General features: G+C 31.8%; 1 long non-coding RNA gene across 1 annotated transcript; it reads left to right on the plus strand.

Moving 5' to 3' along the window:
* The first annotated feature begins 7,466 nt into the window (after positions 1-7,466).
* Positions 7,467-9,034, plus strand: LOC122271109 (uncharacterized). The gene is made up of 2 exons (XR_006226170.2): positions 7,467-7,875; positions 8,890-9,034. It is a non-coding gene; the product is annotated as an uncharacterized lncRNA (long non-coding RNA).
* Positions 9,035-23,203: the final 14,169 nt, after the last annotated feature.

A 23,203-nucleotide genomic window follows, 5' to 3' on the forward strand; every position in this document is an offset into this window, starting at 1 on the left:
TCGGGTAGCCCCGCTCACTTGAGGAGTATTGCTTATATTTCTGTATAATACTGAGTAATAATCAACATTTTTGTATGTTTCTATTGTTTTATCATCTAATTAAATAATGCAAAAAGAATAAATCAAAAAAAGAATAGTTAAACTTAAAAAAATAGAAATTTAAAAAAAAACATGATTTTCAGCTTTTTTCAAAATGTGTCGGGTACAAAAATTGTGTTTTTTGGCTATTTTTTCAGGTGTAAATGAGAATGACCAATNATGATACACAGAGAACATTTTTTAAAACTGGTTATTTTTGTAAACTTGTATTAAATTGAAATAATTTATCATTCTTGTAAATATTTTTAAATTGGTCTAAAGATTAACACTCAAAGATTATTGTTATTTGATTGAACTGATACTTTATTAATAATAATTGTACTATCATATATTATGTACATGCATTGGAAATATAAAGTATTAAAAGTTTCTTTCTCTCAACATTATTAAACTTTGCACATTAATTGATTTTTAAAAAATAACTAATTACCTCTGAAAAATTATTAAATGCCATTAAATATGGGGTGAGCGGTTCGAATGAAATCAGACGTTAAATAATAGTTAATGAGGGGCTTTATTTTTAGGTACATTTCTTCTGGTACTTACCGGCTTTTTGTTTTTCGCCCTTTTTCTTTCGGTGTTTAGTTTTCCGTGATTAATTTTGTAGCACATTATAACAAGAAACAGGCAAAGGAAAAACGCTCTCTTTAACAGGGGGATAGTTGCCAATTTTACAACCATTTTGGTGATCTTGGCGACTTGGCAGCAAAACCTTATCGATCTTATCTTGGCTCTGTATATATTAGGAAGCAAGATATCTCAGAATTAACAATAAGCTTGGTAAGAGTCGTGGTGGCTCAGGGAATAGAGAGTTTGCTTCCCAATGAGGTAAAACCAGATTCGAATCCCAGAGATGGCTTGTTGATACGAATTCTGTCCCAGGCTCGCACCGTCCACTGTGCTAACGCTTATATCCTCAGTGATAGACGGATTTTAATAACAGAATTGGTTAGGATACCCTTACCATCGGGTTAACGGTGGGAGGTTTTCTTCTTAATGTCCTCCACGAAGGGTAGTTTGGCCCGAATCTTGATCAAGAAGTTCCCTTGTGTTCTGGGTTGGGTCAAACTTAAGAGACTAATGACTTAAGTAATGATAGTCGTAAACTTGGAATTAGGTCGGTTGTTCAACGCCGGGGCTGTAAAATAAAATGAAATAAGCTCGGTGACTTTTCTACCACAAAAAAGGTTCCGTAAAAACACACACACACACAAAAAGCACAAAAAAAAATTCAAATTTATGGCGCAGTATTTAGTTGCAACATTCACAAGTTTGAGTTTCTTCATCTTTTTTTTCTTTTTCTTTTGCTAAATGCTATTGTATCTTAGAAGAGCTTATTCAAAACTGGACGAATCACAATGCAATGAAATTTAAGATATATTCATCTAAATTATCCTTTAGAAAGAGAAAAAAAAATGAATAAAAATTATAGCATTCAAAACTACTTCCACGTAATTTACTTTTCAAAAGCAAAGTCCATTTTCCTTTCTAATTTGTCATTTACAATACCCATTTCAATTTTCCATTTCGTGTGTATATAAAGTAAATAAAAAACGGTCCGGTTTCTTCCGAAATCATCTAACGGTAGTCCTTAATGATTAAGGAAGAGAAAATAAAAAATAAAAACAAAATTAACGTTATGGGTCAGCAATCCAGTAACTTCAACAACGGAGTATGTTTCTAGGTCAGCGACCTCGTCGCCTATCTGAGGAAAAGAAAAGTTTATTTATTCGCTGTTTTTCTTTTAAAGGGAAATAGAAAAACAAAACATAGGGCTCTTGTAATATCAACCTTTTTAAAGAAGATAGAGTTGTTATCAGTGATGGTCAATGACTCTGTGTTTGTCGCCGTATTGATTCCATTTTTGACCAGGGTCAGAAAGGCTGGAGAGAGAGAATTAGAAATTCCCTCTGTTGGGGTCATGTGATTGGGTACACAGGATGTGAGCAGGATTGTGTTTCTATTAAGAAACAGGGAAAAGGGAAAAAAAGACGAAGTCGGCGTGCGTGACATTTTCCGGATTGGATATCCGAAAAAGGTTTCGAATTGCTGTCTTTCTTAATTCTCTAAGTAGAGACGAGTTGAGTTGTCAGAGTAGGAAAAAAATTAAAAATTGGTTGAGACCAGTGGTCGGAAGCAGCGAAACTAATGTAGTGACTACTTTTTTTCGTAGTTTGTAAAGTAGTGAGCTACTTCTTGAGAAAAGTAGTGTTGCCTGTAGTGCGATACAATAAAGTAGTAGTTTGTAGCGATTTCTGGCAACTACTTTTAAATTTTAGTAAAGAAACAAAGTTCGAATGCAAAAACATTTTTTGTCTGAAGGTTCAAGGCAACAAGCTTTTTTTATATTTTATTATTATTATTATGGTTGGCAGCAGTAATTTCTTTTATGTTCTTAACTTATTTCGTTCATTATCATTCGAAATCTTGTAAACAAAGGAATCATTGAAAATCGAATCATTAAGATTGAGTCCTAGAAAGTGAAGATCCGATCATTAGACATAAACTTATTCAGAGCTTTACCTTTTTTTTTTTCGCTTTGCGCACTATAATTTATTTCTTGGAGGATTTAAAAAAGCGTTAATCACTTAAATCTCAAATATTTGATAACTTCTTATCATTTCTTGAATAAAATATTCACTGGCAAGAAGAGTATAGTGTTTGAAGGTTAAAAGATCAAATTAGTAAAATGTGCTTTAGAATAGCAAACTATCTCATGTGTAAAGATGAATTAACATTTCTTAATAACTTCTCATGCTTAACTAAGTCAACTTTTTATTCAAAACATTTTGAACATTGATGTGAATTATGCGCTCTTGTAAAGTATGTATGTCTTGTGAAGTAGTAGCTATATTTCTAAAGTAGTTTGTAGTCGTTACATTTAAAAAAAAAAACGTCGTTGTAGTTAACTGCAATTGTAATAAAGCAGTTGTGGTTAACAGAAAAGAAAATGTAGACCTGTTTGAGACGATTTATATTTACTTTTAATTATTAAAAGAATCATTAATGATATCAAAATTGATGAAAATGATGAAATCATCGAGTCCTCGCAAAGAAAAGCACCCCGAAAAATTTTCTGCTACCTGAAAAATAAAAGTGTCCCTTTAAAACCGCAATACGCTTTATAGTAATAGCAGCGTTTTCTTAAATATTTAAATGAATTCAACGACCGATTTGACTTGAGGCGGTGAAGCCAAATTTAAAGTAATTTAATCGAATAGTTTAATTAATTAAAGTAATTCTATCGAATATAATAATTCAATAAGGTAGTTCAATCGAATGTTATTTCAATTTTTATAGTTCCTGAAGAGCCTTTATCACTTAGTTAAAAACATACGAAGCATAAAGTTCTTTTACATGAACTTCAAAATAATTGTTTTACATTAATAATTTTTAAAATAATACTTAATAATAATAATGTAAATATTAAATTGTGTCAAATGCGAGCTCAGTTTTACATTGTGATCTTAAAAGGACTCGCTTTCTTTATTTTATATTCCGTTTCAAGTAAAGAAAAGACCATTGTAATATAAGATTTAATTAATCATCCTCGACTACATAAAGTTCCGTTTTTAGTTATCAAATTATATAAATAAATCTTTCAAATTATATAAATATCTTTCAAAACAATATGAAAGCTTTTAAACGTTAAACTCGTCGGAGAAAAATCTAATTCGTGCTATTTCTTATGGTATACATCATAGAATTATTAAAAAAGGGTTATAGTTTTGTAGTCTTAGTGGAATTCTAGATTTGGCGACTTATTTCGATAAATAAAGAGAACATTTGTTCTTGAAAAAGAAAACTATAAGACGTTACAAAAGCATTGGATTTGATTGGACCACTAAAAATGGCGCGTCTAATGCGGTCACGCCCTAAACAAATCAAATGTGAGGTAGAGAATTTTTGTTTCGCTATAGAAGAAAATCGTCTGCAAGAAACAATATTTATTATTCTTTTATCAGTTTCTTTAAATTCAAATGGATAATTGTTACGATTTTTAGATATCATTTTTATTAATTCTTATTGAATAAAAACCATTGCTTTGTTAATAAGTTTTATTTTCCCCATTTCACATGATTCAAGAAAGCAAGCAAAAAATAGGTTGTGCAACGTCGTTTCAAGAGTTGGCGATGTTGATATACGTTCGCGCTGGGAGTTTGACATCCATTTGGCGTGCACTTAGATGCAAAAAGGAATCTTTTCATAAGGATAATGGTTTTTTCTTAACTTGCAACAGAGTCGAGTGACTCTTTTTTCCGGCAATTTTTTTCCTTTTCTTTTTTCCAGTTCACCGTTAAGAAAAACCAGGATTTCTTTTATGAAACTTTATTATCTACCAGAGAGAAGAGCAGAATTTAATTTTAGAAGTCCCCTACAGAGTGCAAAATTAAAATCAAACAATATGCATTCACGTTGAGCGCGAGGCAAAAGGCTTTATTATAAATTTTATTATAAAACTTACTACCATTTTTTTTTTTTTGTTAGTTTATAATATTAAGTCAACTGGAAAGTTCTATTCGCGAAACTATATGACACTTTTCACAGTAATGCAAAAGATTCCTTTATAGAAGAAACTGGTATACATAGGGTATTTACCCTTCATTTGAATGTAAATGTTCTAGCTTAAATAGATACAGCACATGTGGCGTAAAGGAGCATGTGCATACATTTTTTAACTTGTAACATAAGTATCCGACTGAATTAAGGAGTATATCTAATATCTACATTTAAGGGCAAATGCCCTTATCTACATTTAAGGGCAAATTTTTATACTTATTCAGAAGACCAAAATATGTTCCTAAACTCAGAAAATTGAGCTTTTTTTAGATGCCACTCCTACTTCCTCTTACACTAAGCTCTTGAATTGTGTTTGATTAACCCTAATTCCGAAATTTCTATAATGAAATAATTTATTGTGAAACTTCAATATTTTTATGATAGTTATTAGAAAAACATTATCTAATTTAAACGTCGTAAAAATCTCTGACTGGGTGGTTTACAAGCTCATGGAAATTTGAGACGTTTTTTTCTTAAATGTCTATCAATTAAGAATATTACTGTCATATCAATTTTGCGACAACAGTTCCAGAATCAGTTTTAAAAAACTTAATAACTTCTTGATATAATATGATTATAATTATTCTAAATGATGCTGATATTATTTCATAATAAAAAATATGAATAGAAACCTTCGAAGACTGCCTAACTATGAATAATCATATTCATATTTCAGCGGGAATGGCGCCAACGAGAATTTTTCGCCAACAGGAGGTTCGAGCTTGCGCGATATGTGGGCCTACAAAAATTTATAAATTCCTCTTATTATTATTCATATAATGATAATATACTAAGTTTATTTTAGAAAATACAACGGTATATTCCGGCTTGTCACCGTCAGACTTACTCCAATCTTGAATTATATGAATCAAACAGAAATGTGAGTTCTTAAGAAAAATAAATAAACAAATAAATACAACGGTTTTAAAGTTAGTTGAATAATATTCGATGTGTTTATAGTTTTTTAAAGGAACGAACTTCTTTAAATGATTGCATTAAAAATTACATACAGCAAATAAACAAATGCTAATGTAACTTCAATGCTCAGAGTTCATTGCACAGTGTAATATCTAAAGAGTTTTCTCTGAGGTGTTAGAGCATATAAAAAGGCGAAGAGTGTTATTTTGTTCAATATTTTGTTATTTTGTTCGGCAAAATAGTAACATTCGTGCAGACGGTTTTAGCGCCACGCTACGACTAAAAGCTTAACTACTTGTTAGATTGATGATTTAATCGTTTTCTTTTATTATTTTTTATGAATTTGTATTTATGAAGTTCTTTGTAATCGTTTGGTTTTCTTTGTTTCATTTTAGTTCTGTTCTTGCTGTTGTTTCTAATGCCAATGGCCAATACCACTAAGCCTGCTTTGTGAAGCCAAGCGAATTTAAGACAGAGGGTGTGTTTCTTGTTTTTCAGGCACATCTTCAGTCAGGCCATCTATGACCGAGAATAAAACTTCAATCACACACACACTCACGACTGCCCGTTTTAAACAGTCTACTCCTAGAGGTAAGGATGTCATGGGAACTTGGAAAACTTTGTGACCCAACAGAATAAACGTGCATCAGTCACCATTTACTACCCGGAGAGTCTTCTGCTAGCCGAGATCGAACTCACGACCTCTTAAGCATGGGCCCAACGCCTTACTAACCAGGCTATTCCGGCCTCATTTTAGTTCTGTAAAATGCTTAGAAGTTGATTCTTTAAAGATATGGTGGGTTAATGAAGACAAAAATACATTTTACAAAGTGAATCACGATTTATTTAAAATATTTAAAATTCTCATCATTTCTCTTTTTTGAAGTTGAATAAATTACACATTTGTATGAATGACATGCATACTTCTTTTAAACTAAAAAAAAATTCAGAGGAACGTTATAAATATTTTTTTTGTTTTTGTTTTTAGTAAAATTCATTATATGACAGAATGAAATAAATAGGAGTCTACGAAAATATGAATGAAATACTTTTTAAGTATAATAGAACTAAAATCTAAGATAAAATATTTTGAATTGATAAGAAATTTTTTTTTTGTTTTTACAATAAATGCTCAAAATGAATAAGAAAAAAAAACCGAAACACTAATATAAATTCTTTCATTTCAATTTCAATTCAATCATTTTTATTGGAATGTTGCAAGAAATACGCACAACTTTAAAATTAATCATACCGAGAGAAATATTTCATTTCTTCATGCTATAAATATATTGAACGCTGCTATAAATATAAAGATTGAATGCTATACCAACATGCTATACAACTTCATGCTATAAATATATATATGGATGATCATGCTATCGTTCTTGATATAATAGTACAGAAATAAACGAAATATGACAGTGAGAGGGATACTAAATTATAACAACAGAGCGTCAACTACTTAAATCTGCAATATCGACTAGCCGTTTCCTTAAATTGTTACTAGAGGGCGCAGAGGCCCGTTAAGCTAAAATAAACTTCCAGAAAAGCATCGTGACGACGTCATAAATATTATCATGTATCATTGCTAATATGTGTTCTGAAGTTTGTAGCTGTTGCCACCCGATCAAAAGTTTAACGTGAAAAGTGCTATTGCTGGCACTTCAATGTGGTTCAACACTACAATATGGTTCAGCAAAACGCCATATTACGGTTACAGCAAATTTGAACCATATTGTTCCAACAATTTCGGTAATATCCAACAACGTAGTAAAAGAAATGCCATGAATATTTTTTTCAAAATATGTTTGTAGATCATAAAATTTTTTTTGATTAAAGTAAACAAGTGTAGCCATTAAGCTTTCACCTAAACCACCTTTTTTATGGCTATATCACACGAGAGAAAATATGTGCAACTGCAAGTGTAACTGCAAGTGTAAGTGCAACTGCAAGTGAAATTTCTCCAAAAAACGCTCGTGTGATATAGAAATTACGGTTGCACGAAATATCTGCAACCGTTCAGGCAATTTCTTTCATGAACCAATCAGATCGTTTGCTTTTTATGACGTTTCAATTTTATGTGATGACATATACAAATGTAAATAAAAATGGCGGCGACGTTAGGAAGAGGATGATCGGATGAAATTTTTTTATAGATGAGACGGAACAAGTTTTTAGTTTAATAATAACATTTCCTTTAAAATGAAAGCATTAAAAATACTTTCGCACTATGAGATGACCATCTCAATGCAGTTGATGTACTACCATAACAGGAACCTGCACACGATTTTAGTATCGGTAAGTATAGTACATTATTTTTGCGATAAATTTTCTTTTAAAATATTTATTTATTTTAAGCTAATAAAATTAAAACTTATTATAATTTGTTCCGATCAAAGTTTTAATTACTTTAAATAGAAATAATTTCTATTTTTATATATGTAAAGAATTATACTGGCGAAAAGCTTTACTTTGAAATATTCGCCAAGCAACTCGCCAAACTTTGTTTCAGTATTATAACATAAAATATAATAATGATTATATTTCTTTATTTTTAAATTTTAATCTTTGTTTCTGTTGATTGTAAAAGCATGTGTCCGATTATTTGAAAGTTTTATAATTATTAGTGAAATAATTATTTTATTCTTCCCTAAGAATTCTTTTAATTTTTGAAAATCTCATTTTAAAACAAGTTAGAAAATATGTGTGGTAAATATTTACCTTGTTTCTCACAAAGTTACCCCATTTTCCAGTAATTATTGAAAAGTATTACAAGAAAGGTAGTATATTATATATAAAAAGTAATTATTAAAAATGCAAATTCCCAATCTCCTTGTCTGTTTCTACATTCATCCCTTCTATTTTTTTTTTTTTTGTGTATGATGATTTGCATAATATTTTGTTTATAATTATTCAAAGTTAACTAATGATACTTTACTTTTTATTTATACTTCACATTTATCTCTTGATACTTAGCTTTTCTATAATGACAGTAAGTATGTAAGTGTACCTTACTAATTTTTCAATATACTTACATTTTTAAGAGTCTTCGTTTATAAATACAATTTATTTTTCTTGAAACAAATTTCAATCCAAACATAAGAACTACAAAACTAAACACACCTGCCATCTTTCATTAGTGTATAGAATAATCTTAGAACTATAATCAAAATATCTGTCAAACTTAAAATAAGTTTAAAAGGGATACCTAAGGACTTAAATGATTTCAAATTAATGGCATTTAATCTTCCTTATTCTAATAATGTGTTGGTAAAATTTTATCATGAAAGTGATTTCTTTCTTTTATTTCAGATATTTCGTATAATCCTGTAAGGTTTATCTGGTAAAGAAGGAAAGAGATGTAATACTGTTTTTATGGAAGAAATTAAAAAATAAGAAATAAAAATGAATAATGTTCTAAATGTTTCACTTGACAATAAATGTTTTATTTTTTAAATTGATTCTTGTATTATTTAAAATGCAAAACAAAACACGTAAAGGGCTATAACAAAATAATATGATACATTAAAAGTATGTTCTTAATAAAATATTGTTTTTTTTTTATAGTTATAAATAAATTTTAATTTATATACTGTATATTACAATAAATTTGTCCCAAAATAAATCCTATAATTTTTAATTAAATTATCTTATACCAATAATGAATGATATAAATTTTACAATAATAAAATGTAAGTATGACATTGAAAATCCTCTTATATTTAAAAAGCAATTTTACTAAGAAAGTGGAAAAAATAATTTTCATAAAAGTGATATTCCTGATATGCAATGTGTAAATGAATAAAATTGATGATCCCTTCATGTAATGTAAATTAATTTGATGAAAATAAAATTCTGAGACATTGTAGTATAGACAAGTCTGACATTATTTATTATGTATTTTTTAGACTGAATTTAAAAAATAGAATTGATTTGATAGATCTAATAGTTTTGATGTTATAAATATTTTATGAGTGAAAGGTAATTCAAAAATTTATATTTCATACATTAAACCATCATTTCTTCTACAGAATTATTTCAAAGGACTATGTTTTTGAATTAAGCTTAAAAAATAAATTTGAAGAAATGCCTTACTTGATTAGATAGCAATGTCAGTTGCATAAAGTGGTATAAGTCATAAAATTGTCCTTTCTACACATTAAACTTTTTATAAATTTTCGAATTGTTAAACTATTAAATCAGACAGCTTGTTTTTATTCTCATTCGATTTAGTGTTTACATAGATAATGATACCGCACTTGCCTAGCTAGCATGTTACATAGTAAATATATATAAATAAACTATGCTTTTACAGGGTGCGGAGCCAAATCTTTCAACAAAAAATAAGCAACTTTTAAGAACATTTTAGGCACTCAAAAAATATTTTAAAGCTCTAGGTAAATTGACAAAATGCAAAATAATTCTCAGACTTTACATGATCATGATAAAATAACTAGAATTTGACAAAGAACTGTTTTCTTGATTATATTAGCCATTAAAAAAATGATCAAGAGATTTTTCGGTTCGATTTCAGAGGGTGGAAAATAAAGCCTGAAATTGAGAATATCTTGCAAAATACAGCATGAGAGAGCAAGAATCTCACCGAACCCAGCTCACTAGACGCACATGCGGACTCGCAAGTATTTCACCAAACCTGTAAAATGATTGGCGTTTTCATACGCTATGGACTGACGGTACGCTGAAATTGATCATGGTTGAATGAATTCTGCTGTTGTTGTTAATTTACGTCGCACTAGAGCTGCACAATGGGCTATTGGCGACGGTCTGGGAAACATCCCGGAGGATGATCCGAAGACATGCCATCACAATTTTGATCCTCTGCGGAGGGGATGGCACCCCCGCCTCGGTAGCCCGACGACCTGCGAGCGAAGTTGAGCACTTTGCGGTAGCACAGTTTAACGAGGACCCATACCGCACACCCTCGGTCCCTACGCAGACTGATCCAAGTGGTCACCCACCCGCACACTGACCATAGCCAGTGATGCTTGACTTCGGTGATCTGCTGGGAACCGTGTCTTAACGATCAGTCCAGTGCGGGACGAATGAATTCTGAAAACGTGAAATAGAAAAATGTGAAAAGTACGTTTTTACATAATATGTGGCGAAAATCGACATTCCTTTTCATAAATCTCTTTTTCGAAAAAGGAAAATAAGGCACTTTTTAAAAACACTTATTAAGAAAAGCACCTTTAAGGGCCTTTAAAAAATGAAAATCAAAAATAAGCACCTTTAAGCACTTTTTAAAAACGCTACGCACCATGTTTTATACCTTAGTCACTCAAATCAAGATAAAAAAAATCGTCAAAATTCTAGATAGTATTTAAGTCCATCCCCCTTTCACCCCCTTATCCTTTTAGGGACACAACATGAAATTCATTGATATCTTAATATCATTTTATATTATGAGGTAGAAATCATAATCCTTTTTATACTATGCTACTTCACTTAAAAAGCACTTTTTAAAAATGCTACGCACCATGTTTTATACATTAGTCACTCAAATCAACGTAAAAAAATCGTCAAAATTCTAGATAGTATTTAAGTCCATCCCCCTTTCACCCCCTTATCTTTTTAGGGACGCAGCATGAAATTCAATGATATCTTAATATTATCTCATATTATGAGGTAGAAATCATAATCCTTTTTATACTATGCTACTTCACTTAAAAAGCACTTTTTAAAAATGCTACGCACCATGTTTTATACATTAGTCACTCAAATCAACGTAAAAAAATCGTCAAAATTCTAGATAGTATTTAAGTCCATCCCCCTTTCACCCCCTTATCTTTTTAGGGACGCAGCATGAAATTCAATGATATCTTAATATTATCTCATATTATGAGGTAGAAATCATAATCCTTTTTATACTATGCTACTTCACTAATGGGGAAATAAAGTTTTCAGAATTTTAATTTCCTGCTGAAGAAAAGACTTAACACAAATACAAATGTAAAAAATTAAATCAAAATCAATCAATATTCTACAGCATCTTTACGAACATCGTTGAGAAACTATGATATAATAGAATCATATGATAAAATTAAATATGAGCCAAAAGTAAAGATAAATAACAAAATATGGTAACCCAATTTCATGCAACCGTTCAGGCAATTAAGCAACCCTTTCGGCAACTCCGAACGGAGGAATTTCACTTACAGTTGCACTTACACTTGCAGTTACACTTGCAGTTGCACATATTTTTCTCTCGTGTGATAGAGGCATTAGACATGACTTAGAACAACCAAGGATAATTCTTTTCATTGAATTACATATCCTCGCTTTATTATTATCTTTCTTTACAGACTTCCTGCACGGGAACTGTCATTGACGTACGAAACTAAACAATCCATTAGCTCAGACAAACACAGAACAGCCCGTAGGATACTTATAACACCGTGATGCGTGTATACACAACTAAACTCAAGGCAAAGGAGTTATGAATTCCAAGGACTACTTAACTTACACGATATGTTCCAAAGGCTTACGACGTGTTTCAGTTATTATTAAAAATACGTAGCAGAGAGGAAGATAGTTGGAAAAAGGTCACTTGTCCAAATCCCATTTGTGGTTGAGACAGCAAAACCGAGCACAACGCCCAAGCCAAGGACATCTGCAATCTTCAATTCGGAGAGGATGGTAAACACGCCTCGGAAGTTAGGAAGGAGGAAGAAATTTGCGATCGAGATATTTATTCACCTTGTGTTTGATAACATGCTTTCCTTGGAGAAAATAGCCGAGAATCGTTTTTATTGTTAAATGTTAATCCGTGCAAGTAATTATAAAGTTTGCCTGGCCCACACAGTTTATTTTACGTCTTGGTGATTCAGTGGCTTCGGTTTTCAGTTGCAAAGGGAAAATGCCAAGGTTGTAGCAAAAAGCAGTTGCTTTATTTTCCTCATAAGAAGGTTGGTATTTCATCAAATTTATGTGTGAAACATAAATAGGAAGTTGCGTCTGCTACCTCTGATGCGGGAAATAACCTACATTGTTAGGTGTTATTAACAAAAACAAGTTTAAGTAATTAATGCAATCTTCGTACAAATAGATCACTGTAACGTCATGTTTCGCTAATTAACGTTCTAGAACTATTTATTAAAAATGGTTAGACATTGAAAGGGAAACGATCGAAACTACAAAAATCTCGAGATTTACTTTCCTTTAGTTAAACGGCAATCCTTGAGCCAGTTTAAGATTTTCTGGCTCATACAGTTTTGTTTTGGTGATTCAATGGCTTCGGTAGTGAAAGGGTTGGTTTTTTCCCCCAAATTTAAAACTGTAAAATTGAAAGTAGGTTATATTTGTTACCTTTGAAGCAGAAAATAACCTACATTGATAGGTGTTATTAGCAAAAGCAAATTAAAATAATTAATACACTGTATGAAGTGAAAATATATTACTACTAAAACTATGGTATGTTGTATAATTTCATAGAGCTAGAGATTTAAAACAGTTTTAGGAACTAAAAGGGACAATTAAGTAAGATCTATATTGACTTTATTGATAATATAGAAATCCTTTATTAAGTGGTAATACATGTTGTTCGAAAATTGTATGCGTGCTTTGATTCAGAAACTTTGGTCTTTAATTGTATTTGGAAGCCAGGGTGACAGAACTAATCTTTTTAAAAGGGCAAATATTTAAAAGAAGAAGTTTTCATCAAACTTAGAAGCGTAAAATTAATAGGAGCTCTGGTTTTTACATTTGATGTGAGAAAGAACATTCATTTTTATTTCCATCCAAGGCGAATTAGGTACTTGCAACTCGAGAAGTGATTGTGTCTAGCCATGCGATTTAAATCGAATTTAATTGGATAACTGCAAGCGACGTCACGCTTGTGTGTCAAACCTAACTGGCTTCTGAATCGACAAATGCTATGATTTAACTACGATGACGTCACTTGCAGGTATCCAAGTAACGATAATTAATACGATGCTTATTCATATGAAAATAGATCAATGTAACTCTATGCTCAGTTGAGTAGCTTGGTTTAGTTATTGATTCAAAGCAACTTTTTGTAATTGAAAGAAGAAACAAAGAATAGACCATTAATGGTGATTTTTATATAGAGAACACCATATAATAACTTTTGATCCGATGCTCGGATTTTCCCGTACTAAGATTCGAGAAAATGATTCGTTGTTGTTGTTGTTGTTAATTTGCGTCGCACTAGAGCTGCACAATGGGCTATTGGCGACGGTCGAAAATGATTCGAGAAAACTAACTTAATGATTCGAGAAAACTAACTTAATGATTCGAGAAAACTAACTTTAAATATGCTAAAATATTTGTACAGATGTTTTAAGCTGCAAAATTAGACACAAAACGTACTACCTCTGAATAAACATACTTTTTTTTATTGACAGATCTGGATTATTGATCCTCAATATAATGGGGTGTAGCCGTAATCTGGAAAATATGATCCTAATAATTATGGCCAGAAAGTGGTTGAAAATATGGGTCCTTGATGTTAATTTCACTTTTTGCTGCTCAGTCCTACTCTGACTATATTTCAGATTAGTATAGATCCTACCCCTCCCGTCATATTTAGAAGGTCAAAATAATCTATTCAGAAAAATTGATTTTGTGTCTAATTTCGTAGCCTAAAATATCATCTGCATTATTTAATTAGCATATTAACAGGACGTCCCTTTTAAATATTCAGATTGGAATATAGTTTGTAAAAGTCCGATTTTTAGAACGAAAATTACTCTAGGTTTTTATTATTTATTTTATTTTTTGCTCAGAATACTTGTGATGATAATGCCATTGGAGTGAATATAACACAAATATAAACAGCCAGAATTCTCGTACGTTTTTTTTATTTATTATTTTTTTACAGAAATTATAAGAGCTACCAAAATTTTTATGTCATGTTCAGATAGAAAGAAAGGAAGCGATATGAAAATTCGAGATGGAAATCGTTGCCATTCCACGAATTCATATAATATTATTTTCTAATTCGAGGGTCTTAAAACTACTAACTCATTTTAAAAGTGCAAATTTGTCATTAGTGTCCACTGTACCTGCCTAACTTTTGTCCCTGTCAAAAAAATTTAATTTTAAAGAACGTTAAAAAGAACAGTGTATAATGTACATATAAAAAAAGCTATTAACTACTAATTCACTTTGAATGTGTAAATAAAATGGTAGTGCTCCCCTGTTCCTTCGTCACTTCTATTCTGGTCAGAAAATTAATTAATAAATAAATAAATAAAATATGTAATTTCAAAGAAGGTTTGATATAGTGTATAGTGAGCAAAAAGTAAGTTTAATCCTTAAGTAAGTTACACTACGAAAGTAAGTTACATCTTTAATAACTTAATCTAATAATCGGATTTTCACTTACAGCAATTTAATCTTAATGGGCCGGAGGTCTCAACTTAAATATGCTAACTGACTAAAGCAGGCAAGTTACAAAATCAGAAAGAAAAAAAAATCTGAATAAAACATACATTCGTTTGACAGACTCGAATTCTAAAGCTAAAACTAGCCGCATGGGTCCCAACAGTTTAAGCCAGGGGTGTCAAACCCGCATGCGGCCCGAGATCGAAATTTTTGCGGCCCGCGAAAAAGTAAAATTCTAATTGGCTTGCGGCACCTGCCATTCCAGGGAAACTGCATCGTATCAAAAATACGCAGAAAAAAATTCTAATCTTAGAACAGAATTTGAAACAAGGTTTAAAGATTTTAATTCTTTATAAGAAAAATTTTGTTTGTTTTCTTCGATTTTCTCAATAAATATAAACTCAGTACCCAGTAATATACAAATGGAAGAGATTGAGATTCAGTGTGACTCAAATTTGAAGGCAAAATTCATTGAAGTGGGTGTGCCTGAATTTTACAAATATTTACCTGCTAAGTTTGAAAATACTCGAAAATTCGCCTATGAAATTTTTGCCATGTTTGGAAGTACTTATCAGTGCGAGCAATTATTTTTTGTCATGAATGGAAATAAATCTCCTGTCCGAAACCGTATTAATAACGCTCACGTTGGGTCAATTTTGAAAGTAGTCTCGGCCAATAAAATTTCTCCCGAAATAGGAAAGATAGTAGCAGAGAAGAGATGTCAAATATCAAAGAATAATTTTACTTTATATATGTTTATTACGAAGTACTATTGAAAATAAAAATATATGTTTCTATAAACACTGATATTTTTATTTTTTATTTTATTTTTTGCGGCCCACCTAAAGTTAAGCATTGTTTATTTGGCCCAAGTTAGCTTTTGAGTTTGACACCCCTGGTTTAAGCCATAGAAATGTTGGAAATTAGATCCCTGCATTAAATTATTAATTTTACTTATTGCGTTTTTATTAGCAACTTTAACTAAATGATTTCATTTTGGAATTTATGAGTCAAAAGCTAAATTATAAATAATTTATTAAAATTGATTTATAAATATTTTCAGTACTTTTGTATAGTCTTTACCTACAGTTCAATCAAATAAAAGTTCAGTAAAAAGAATTTCAAACTTAATAAATTAATTTCGTGATAAGCTATAATTGTCAGAATATTTATTCTAGTAATATTTTATTCCCTTAAATGCAAATAAATACTTGTCAAAATAATTTTCATAAAATACCACTACTATAGGATATTCTTTTCATTTAAGGTCTCGGGTTCGATTCTCAGTCGCAGCTTGAAACCCACTCAGCTTCAGATCGATGAGTACCCCATTACAGCAATCATGCAGTCGTTCCCGAAGTTGTGGATCCCTCCTGGCTCACAGCGGGTCGTCTTCAGAATACTTAACTATTTCATTCCTTTCTTTAAATTTTTTTATAATTAATCCGTGTCAAATTCATACGCAAAATTTTTTTCGCTTTTAAACAGTTCCGGTAATAAATAATGAGTTGTTAAAAAAAAATTCTGCCACCATTTAAAATGTTTTTCTCTGGCAGATAATATTTACACTCTCTTGCGAACGTATTATTATTCATATTTTTCAACCAGCTGCGACATTGGCGTTTAAAAATAAAAACTCTCCTTAAACCATTACGTCACTAACCAAATAGATAAAAATGAAAGATGACTTGAAAAATGAAACTACTTCTGTAAATAATACATACCCTTGAAGTGGTTGAACGACCTCGGAAAAAAATTAAAAACAACACACACTGGTAGTTGTATATCAACAAAAATTAATTTATTTTTCTGAATCTAAACTAGTTTAGAAGACTGGGCGTTTACCATGTATCGCATTTATTGAAATGTATCAATCAATCAAAAGTTAATCGAGGAAAAAGGTTATTTTTATTTCTGACTTAAATTAATAAGTAGCAGATATAATTTTTCCTATTATTAAATTTATCTTTGGCGTCAATAATTGGCAATTAAAAACGAAAAACGTCTGGTAAAAATATATTTGTAAGTGCTCCTTAAGATTGTTTTACGAAGACTTCGAAGTCATAAGAAATGATGCCTTTTTTGCGAATAATATGCCACTTTCATATCTGCTGTAAGTTTGTAACAGTTACTCATGACTGTTAGGACAAGTTTAGCCTATCTAAAGCTACTGTTATCTAAACTTATTCGGAAAATGGCACAATGCGTAAATATGGTGAAAAGCCATGGTTTGGGGGAAATAAAAAGCAGTTGCAGCCAATGTTTTTTGATTATTTAAAAACTTACTCTAATGCTGCATTAACTGGGTTCATAAAAATTTGCAAAAACTGAGAATAAGGCAGTGATTTTGATAATTTTCTTCTAGGTGAAAAAAGGTCACTAAATTAGTGATTTTTGAAAAAGTTCAAGAGTTCAAACTATTTTTCCGTTTACAACAAAATGATATACACCGAAGAGCCATTACATTATGACCACCCTCCATCTATAACAATGGGCTAGCCCAGATTTTCATGGTTACTCGCCCAGGAACAATGTTTTCATGGGGCACATTAGGACCCATAATCCTCATAGAACAATTCCTGACGTCTGTAAGCTACTTGAACATAGTTGCAGACCAGGTTCACCCATTCATGGCAACAGTTTTTCCTGCGGGGGATGGTGTTTACCAACAGGATAATGCACCATGTCATAAGGGTCGAATCGTTATGGATTGGTTCGAGGAACATTCCAGTGACTTTCAAGTCATGTCTTGGCCCCCAAATTCACCTGACCTTAATCCAATAGAGCATTTGTGGTCCTACTTGGAAAACCAAATTCGTGCTTCCAAGCTACCCCCTCGCAATGTGAGGGAATTACGGTTGGTGAGCGCTTGGTACGAGATACCTCAGACAACCTATCAGCACCTCGTGGAATCAATGCCACGGAGGGTGCTAGCAGTTTTGAGGGCTAAAGGTGGTCCTACATGTTATTAGCAGGGTGGTCATAATGTAATGGCTCTTCGGTGTATAGAGTTTAAAATCATCATTTTGCTTGAAGTGTGGCTTTTTTGTTATCTTTGGCGACTGAGCTCCGAGAAATCATGATAAGCCTGTTTTTCGAAGGATCCGTCCTCATATGAAATGATGCGTTTTTGCGAATAATATACTATTTTTATAACTGCTGTGAGTTTGCTACTGTTACTCGTGACTGTTAGGACTCGTTTAACCTATCTGAAGTCAGTGCTGTCTACACTGAGATTGAAAATGGCGCAAAACGTCGATATCTAGAAAAGCTTCAGTTTTGTGAAAATGAAAAGAGTTTATGATCTAAGTTTTTAATATTTTAAAACTTACTCCAATGCTGCATTACTTGGGCTCATAAAAATTTGTAAAAACTGAGAATAAGGCAGGGATTTTTGATAATTTTCATCTAGGTGGAAAAATGTTTCCAAATTGGCGATTTTTAAAAAAGTTGAGTAACTTATAAAATATTTAAGTTAGTTGTTTGTTCTAAAGCTCAGATAATTCTTCACGGGAAGATTATACATATAGTTTAAAATTGTCGCAATACTTCAAGTGTAAGGCACTTAAATTATGGCTTTTTTTCCCCCCTTCCTTTACTTGGCGACAGAGCTGCGAAAAATAGCGTGAAGAGAAAATTGGCAATATTTTTGGCTCCAATCTTGATTACATGCAAAGCGCTGCTAAATAAATTTATATCATAAAAATTTGTAAGCATCGTCTTTAGTCCACTCTGACTGCAGCATGAGATTGTAAATCTTTTTCAGAGATCGTAAAGAACTCGCTAAATAAGAGCCTCACACAAATATTTTGAATACATTTTAATGTACTTATTTGTTTTGTTAATATTTTTTGTTTTAATACTTTTTAGTGTTTCCTCAATTGACATCTTTCCTTCATTCTTTGACAATTTGGTGCAGAAGTTTGCCCGCATGCTGAGAGAGGTTTTGATTGTCTCTGCAAAAGTTTTTTTTTTCCAACACTAAGTCTATTAAAATAAATTCTCCCCCAAAATGGTCGTAAATATAGTCATAGATGAGGACTTTCCTGGACACTGTAATACAAATTAGGAAACAGATTAAAACTTTGACATTGACGTTTTGTAATCTAAAAGGCTTGCAAAACAAGTCAAATTTGAAATTAAATCCAACTGAAATCATTCAAAAACTGCTCTGGTTACTCGATGCGATGTTTACGCTATCAAAGTTAAAGAATTTCTACGTTTACAAAACATTCATTCATCTACCTATACTTTTGTCACTATCATAAAAGCGATAAACTATAGTCTTGCGTATTAGTTTAAATTATTCAAAAATTAATTTATTATTAATCTGAGTGAATATAGTTCATGAAATTAGTAAACACAAAACGCAATCTTTAGTCTAGAGAAGCAAGTTTTTTTTTCCTTCTCCAAGCGCAAACGATATTTCGTCCTTCTAAGATGGCGTGATTTTTCAATTAACATTCAATTTCATCTCTTACATCGAAGGACGGGTATTTACGTTCCGAAATGAAACTTAATTTCTTCCTTAAAGCGTTTTATTTTTTCCCTCTTTTTAAATTATTATAAACACGCTATTCCCTGTGACCGTGACCGCAATAGGAGCGGGAACGACTCTCATTTAAATGAAGACAAACTCTAAAACAAAATTACGACGATTACGTCGTTATTGGCTAATCCCTTTTAAAAATACTAAAATTGACAATTCAATTTGATAAAAATGTGCCATTATATGTAAATGATAGAAAAATGCTTTTTGACTTTTATGCGTTCATGTTTAACTGCACGCTATGTTGTGAGTTACGATGATTATTTCAGAAAATAATAGCCCTCTTTCGAGGTTTGGAATATTTATAATGTTTCAGGAAAGCAGTAAAAACTGAAATAACAAATTGCATTCACGTGTATGCTATAAATTTTTAAGTTCACATAGGCTATTGTATTCTTCAATATGCATTCTTTTTGTCCAATTTATTCTAATTAATTATATTAAATTAAATAAATCGAATTATTAAGTAATGCTTTAATTCTAGTTATATTTACTAAAACAAAGTTGTTAGCTTATAAAATAAGGGTTTTTGTATTGTTATTAGCTGTTACCCGCGGCTTTGCAGTTGCGGAAGTACATAGTATGCCTAGGGCATAGATCAATAATGCTAAAACTGACCTTTTTTCGATGTACTTTTATCAGCATCTAAACAAGATATTACTTTAGTTTTTTTATCACAGAATATTTACATATACATAACTGTTAATATATATCTTTAGCACAAATTTTTTTTTAAAAAATATCATGAACTGAGAATTTTTAATTTTTCAAAAAGTTTCATGAAAACTCTTTCATAGCTCAAAAAGTATTCCTGCTTACGTTGAAAAATTATCACAGCCTACAATTGATATAATCTCAAATATCCCCCAAAAATTTTAAAATGATACCATAGGTAATTTCTTAAGAAAGGTACAAAGAAAAAGGTCAGTTTTAGCATCATTGATACATGCCCTACGGAATCCCCTCAAACTATTTTCACTCCATTCAATTTTAGTAATAATTTATAATCTGTTCTACAGCCATTTAATCACGCCACCATAAATATGAGATAGAGACATTTTAGTGTAGAAGGCAGCAGAAATATTCCAATTATTTCCATCTCTGTCCTTAGAAAAGAAAACTCAGCCCAATGCTTCATTACGTGCAATAAAAATTCTTTACGTGCCTATCGAATCATGAATATTTTATAGGGCGACAATTATTGAATTACATAAAATAAAACATAAATTATATAAAAACTACTGAGTGCAAGCTTTATTCAACATGTAAACGTCATTACAGATATTTTATTTTATAACAGTCGTTGAACCCCCGACCCAATTTTGGGTTTACGACTACCAATGTTCAACTCCGTAGCCTTGTAATTTTGAACCTAATCCAGAAGACAAGGTTACTCTTGGATCAAGTACTGGGAGAAATTTTGCATTTTGATGGAACTAACTCGCATTTGCGTTACATGAGGAGGGAAACCACGAAAGCCTACCACGGTAGCCTGAAAGCAAGGGGACTCTAACCCTTGATGCGTCTATATCTGTGGATATTTTACGGCAGCACTGTGGTTGGTGCGAGACGGGTGAGGCCATCGCTGGGATACGAACCCGATTTACCTCATTGGAAGGTAAACGCTCTATCCTCTAAGCCACCGCGACTCTCACTACAGATATTCTGATTTAGGTTATGAGATGTTCGATAAGCTTTCCATTATTGGCTAGGATGTGGCGTAGACGAATAGCAAAATTCTTCAAGACCCGCTGAAGTGACGGTACGTCGATGACCTCCCGAATGGCAGCTTTTAGCTCAACAATGTTTTTTGGTGTTATTTCTTTACGCAATGTCTTTAATATAACCCCACAAGAATGAGTCACATGTGTTCAGATTCGGAGAATATGGCGGCCAAGCGAGTCCCATTCCAGTGCCCTATGGGTAACTCTTAGCCAGAATGCTGTATCCAAAGTGCGCCTCCAGGTCATCAAACACTCTCTTGGTCCGATTGAGTCGACCGACTCAATCGGTCTTGCATGAATCCCATTTTGTCGAAATCAAGGGCACTTTGGGATAATGGGGATGGAATTGTCTTCACGTATCGTTTGCGCGCCAATTTTGCTTAATGAAGAAACCCATCTAAACGAAAGTAGGCTTTGCCGTTAAACCAAACCATATTCACATCAAATTTCTGATCGTCAATTTTAGCGACATAGTGTTGGCGAAACATAATCGCTGTCCCACGACCATGGGACTTAATTTTGGCTGATGGGTTTGAATTTTGTATGGGAAGAGATGTGGGTATTCATCAACAATTTGTCGTAGGGTCTCCCTTGCTGGTTCCACCTGTTGATCGATTTCATTGGGTTGGTTTGAAACACAGCGCATGTCTTCTCGATTTTTTCAGTCTTTCAGGCGTTTTGTCGAACGATATTGAAAACATTGTCATACTAAACATTTAATAATATCCAAACAGTTTTTTTCCCCCCAGAGATCCTTATTTAAATATTCGAGAAGAAAGTGATCAAGACGCTCTTGTTAGGTCTCTCATGAGAACTAGAAAAGTCTGAACGATGTAAGCTTAGCATCTGCCCTTCTGTAACAATTTATGAAAACAATTTACGATAACTAAATAAGTTTTTTTCTCGAATATTTTTTAAATATTCGAGACGATTGCGGTTAGGGCACCATTGTTACTGTTCGCAAAAGAACTCAAATGATTCGAGAGGTGTATACAGTTTTAAATAAACAGTTTTTACTAAACAATCGATAGACCCATGTTTATTTAAATATTATACTAACATAGCATCTTTCTTCCTGTAACTACGAAGGCAAAACTATAACTATGGACTTTTGCTGCAGTTCCAGATAGCTCTTTCCATGATCTTCTAGTTTAGCTAGACCACAGTATTAAATCCAAAAATTAAACTCATAGTATAAAATAGTATCCCTCTCCCCCACTACCTTTATTCAATTAAAAATGATTTTCTTTAACTGCATGAATTCGAATAAGAAACTAATTGCTCAATCCACGATTGCTCGTCCAATTACAAAAATCGAAGCAAGTAAATTTTGCTAAACAATTGATAATAACTAAATAATCCCCCCCCCCGAGATCCTTATTTAAATATTCGAGAAGAAAGTGGTAGAGACACCTATGTTGCGCTTCACAAGAGAACAAAAAACACTCACAAGAGGCAAAACTAAATATCTGTCCATCTGTAACTATAAATGGAAAACTATATCAGTGAGCTTGCGTTACAGATTCGAATAGTTTTCTCAACAATTCTGTAGGATTGCAATGTCAAATTTAAAAATTGGAATAAAACAGTTCACCCTAAATATTTGAAATTATTCAATAAAAATTTTCTCCGTTATCTTAATTTGAATTGGAAGCTGCTTCAAATAAGAATAGAATATTCTTATATAATTTATTAGCATGCCTTCAAATAAGAAATTATCTTAAAAATTCACAATTACTCGGTTATTTTCAAAAATAGGAACAAAACAGTTTTTACTAAACAATTGACAATAACTAAGCAATTTTTTCCTAGATCTTTATTTAAATATTAGAATAGAAAGTGGTAAAGACACTATTGTTACAGTTCTTAAGAAAGCAAAAACATTTTCAAGGTACAAACTTAGTATCTTACCTCCTGTAACTATGAATCTAAAACTATAACAGTGAACTTAAGTTACAGATCTGAAAATTCTCTCCATTGTCTTCTG

This window comes from Parasteatoda tepidariorum, chromosome 5 (genome assembly GCF_043381705.1).
Source record: "Parasteatoda tepidariorum isolate YZ-2023 chromosome 5, CAS_Ptep_4.0, whole genome shotgun sequence".
In the NCBI taxonomy this organism is placed as follows: domain Eukaryota; kingdom Metazoa; phylum Arthropoda; class Arachnida; order Araneae; family Theridiidae; genus Parasteatoda; species Parasteatoda tepidariorum.